The sequence below is a fragment of the Berghia stephanieae genome, chromosome 11 (genome assembly GCF_034508935.2).
Source record: "Berghia stephanieae isolate SIO BIC M18660-M18661 chromosome 11, UCSD_Bste_1.3, whole genome shotgun sequence".
Classification (NCBI taxonomy): domain Eukaryota; kingdom Metazoa; phylum Mollusca; class Gastropoda; order Nudibranchia; family Aeolidiidae; genus Berghia; species Berghia stephanieae.
In genome coordinates, this window is record NC_088370.1 from 2089085 (window position 1) to 2093375 (window position 4291).

Here is a 4291-nt window from a genome sequence, read left to right on the forward strand (position 1 = left end):
GGGGGGAAGGGGGTTTTGGGTTGTTGTTTTTTTTTGGGGGGGGGGGGGGGTTCTTTCTTTTTTTGCTGGTTGTCGTTTTTATTTTTAAATTGTTTGTTTTCTTGCCCAATTGAAGATCATAAATTCTCTTTTTCGATAAGAGAGTTGACGCAAACGCAATATATCGCTTATCTCCCCTCTTACAATGGCCGCGCTCTGACGACACAATATATAATTAAGACAGAATACATTATTCAGTAATCAAGGGAGATAATCATTGCTCATCTTATATCATTTTATATATCTGTTTATTTAATAAAATACAACATTAAGATGAATTTACCAAAGCCAGTTCATTACTTTCAATTCCGTTTTATTCAATAAAATCATGATATGAGTTTTTTTTTTTTTTAATGTTTCAAAAGTAATAAAAGAAAAATGAATAAAAAGGAGATTTGAAAAATAACAATAGAACAATTATTTGAAAATGAAAATAACAAAAAGATAAAACTACGATCTTCATTTGACGCGACCATCCTCTTAAACTAAAATTCTGCTATTTGTGACCTCTTTGTTGTCTCTTTGTTGTTGTTTTTTTTTTCTAACACTATACACTATCCATTGCTTCCGATAACATTCTTCATCTGTGTATATCTCCTCCACCACCACCACCCCCCCCCCCTTTTCCCCTTCCAACCTGCCTAGCTCTTTGGTTTAGTCCAAACCTCTCGTTCCCCAATTTTCCCCCTCCGCCCTTTCTTCCTCCTCTTCATCCCCCTCCTCCTCTTTCTCCTCCTTCTCCTCCTCCTCCTCCTCTTCTTCTTCTTCTTCTTCTTCTTCTTCTTCTTCTTTTCTTCTTCTTCTTTCTGTCTTTACCACCACCACCACGGCAATCAAAACATCTACACATATAATATTCTAATCTCTCCTCCTCCTCCTCCTCCTCCTCCTCCTCCTCCTCCTCCTCCTCTTCCTCTTCCTCCTCATCCTTTTCCCTCCCCCTCCTCCTCCCTCTTATCTTCATTAGCTGCTGTCATAATTTTTTATTTTTTTTTATTATCCGAATTTGGGCGCGTTACAGTTACAGATGTAGCTGAAAGCCATGGTCATATAGCATATCCCACCGCACTCGGCTTGACACAATTGTATGCACTTCCGGCCGCTGATCACGTTGTAACTCTCCTTCACCCTCTCCATGCTGTTGTAGTCTGTGTAAGGGGCTGTGGGGAAATGAGAATACAATGATGAAAAGAAAAAAAATTCTATAAGAGAATATTGAGTAAATTTATTTATAAAGGTTATATATATATATATATATATATATATATATATATATATATATATATATATAGTAATGTAACATCCAATGGAAAATCAGATTGTGAAATAAAGAAAAGAATAGGTATGGCGAAGAATGCATTCAACCAGCTGCATACAATTATGAAAAACAGGAATATTAGCATGAAAACAAAAATCAAAGTCCTGGATTGCTATGTACTGTCTGTGCTGCTATATGGTTGTGAGAGCTGGACCATAAACAAGACCATGGTTAAAAGACTGGAGGCAGTGGAAATGTGGTTTTACAGAAGAATGATGAGGGTGTCATGGATGGAAAGGAAAAGAAATGAAGAAATTTTAGAAATGGCAAACAGAAAAAGATCACTGATAACAAAAATCATCAAACGCCAAATGGAATTTTTAGGACACATTATCCGCCACCCTGGTTTGGAAATACTCGCCTTGACTGGAAAGATGAATGGAAAAAGAATAAGAGGAAGATAAAAAAATAACGTATTTGAAAGGGATAAGAACTTGGACAGATGAAGCTGAGAAAGGTGGCGCTGCTTTAATAGAATTGGCAAGAGATAGATCAGCTTGGCGGAAGATGACCTCCGACGTCTGCTTCAGATATGGAACTACATGAGATGAGATATATATATATATATATATATATATATATATATATATATATATATATATATATATATATATATATATATATAATTGGATCGTGTTTGATACAAATATGGTACGAAAAGTGCTCGACATGTAGTAATGGAGCGAATTATTATTTTTTAAAAATATATTTACCACAATGTTTGAGACAGTCTACATTAATGTTTCAGGCTTAATTTGCCATCGTCAGGACTGAGTTGTTTTGTTGACTGTTGTTGTTTCTTGAAGTGGCTCCGGTTTAAAGTTGATTAACAAGAACTTCCTTCGATGTGGACACGTTCCGTACATCTCACTTTTCGTGTTGAGTGTGGCTTCATGAGGGTGTTTGATTATAGTATATTTCTCTTCCAGGCATAAGCTACATTGTTTTGATGTTGGTGTGTATCCTGTTGCTTTAGATAAAATTTTCCATGAAATGTTGTGGTCTAGTTTGTTGTCTTTTAATTTCCAAATATGTTCGCTGAGTTTTGTGGATGTCTTTTTGTTAGTGTTTCTAAATGTTGAGGTGTGGAGGTTGTATCTTGTTTTGAAATTATTTTCTGTTAGTCCTACATATTTTTCTTGTTTGTTTGTTTTAGTTTCTGTGACTGTGGCTTGGTAAATTAAACTTGATTCTAAGTATTGTTTGTTTAGCGGGCAATGTTCTTTATTTCTGCAGTTGCATTTTCTGGTGGGTGGGTTTTGCTCTTGTCGGTGGTTTATTAATATTTTTTTGTTGTGGCTTGAAATTATTTGTTCTATGTTGCGCATACACGAGTAGCTTATTTTTTATGGTATTCCTGTTGATAATTTTATGTAGCTTGTGGTTTTTTGGAAAGTGTGTATCAATTAATTTCAGGAACTGCTGAACTACAAATTCACCCCCCCCCCAATACCTGAATTAAAAAAATTAGAAGACGGACTTTCAGATCTCATCCAAAGTGTACAGTTCAAAAACAAAAATAACAACTTCCAAAACCAACTGACTAACGATGTGAAGAAAATAAACAAAGAAAAACAACTTCTGATACCAGCCGACAAATCCAACAACTATTACAAAATGACACCTGAGGAATATGATAAAATGACACACAAACAAATCAACAAAGACTATAAGAAAGACAGAACACATAGAACCGAAGAGATCACAAAAGAAGATAAGAATATAGCGAACCGACTTGACCTTAGCGATCGAATCGATATAGCACCAAGAAGAGAAGCGTTCATCACATTAAAAGATCACAAGCCTGACTTCAAAAATAATCCAAAATGTAGACTAATAAATCCATACAAATCTGAAATTGGAAAAATCAGCAAAAAGATATTAGAAAAAATAAATAAAAACGTCAAAGAAGCAACTAAATTCAACCAGTGGAAAAACACCGATGAAGTCATTGAATGGTTTAAAAATATCCAAAACAAAGAAAATTGCACCTTCATCTCTTTCGACATTTGCGATTTTTACCCCTCCATCACTCCAGACCTACTAAACAAAGCATTGGAATTCGCAGCAAAATACACCAACATTACAGAAGAGGAACAACACATCATCCAACACACCAAGCACAGCACACTATACTATGACAACACGCCGTGGACAAAGCGACATAATGATTTCGACGTAACAATGGGTTCGTTCGACGGTGCTGAAACATGCGAACTGGTCGGACTCTACATCCTGTCACAACTGCAACATACACACACATACATCGGCCTCTATAGAGATGACGGACTCGCTATAACCAACAGACGACCAAGAGCGAACGAAAACATCAAAAAACAAATCTGTAAAATATTCCAAAACAACAATTTGAAAATCACGATAGAAGCAAACAAAAAAACAGTTGACTTCCTCGACATCACATTCGACATAAAATCCAATTCATTCCAACCGTTCAGAAAACCAAACAACACCATTAGCTACATTAATAAAAACAGCAACCACCCCCGTCCCGTCATTGAAAACATACCAAAAAACATAGCACTGAGGGTGAGCAAACTTTCGGAAAACAGAGAGATATTCAACGTCGCAGCCACCCCCTACAAAGAAGCACTCACAAAAAGCGGATACAACACACCATTTGAATACACAGACGCCTCCCTCTCATGTAAACCCCAACACACAAGTGAAGAACGTAAAACAAGAAAACGACACATAACTTGGTTCAACCCACCTTTCGACAAAAACGTCAGCACAAACATAGGACAGCAGTTTCCTGAAATTAATTGATACACACTTTCCAAAAAAACCACAAGCTACATAAAATTATCAACAGGAATACCATAAAAATAAGCTACTCGTGTATGCGCAACATAGAACAAATAATTTCAAGCCACAACAAAAAAAAATATTAATAAACCACCGACAAGAGCAAAA

General features: G+C 36.0%; 1 long non-coding RNA gene across 1 annotated transcript in view; it reads right to left on the reverse strand.

Annotated features, from left to right (window-relative positions):
- Positions 1-804: 804 nt before the first annotated feature.
- Positions 805-4291, reverse strand: part of LOC144956626 (uncharacterized) — a 71267-nt gene continuing 67780 nt past the window's right edge. The window contains exon 3 of the long non-coding RNA XR_013641980.1: positions 805-1199. This is a non-coding gene — a long non-coding RNA (uncharacterized LOC144956626). The remainder of the gene's footprint in view (positions 1200-4291) is intronic.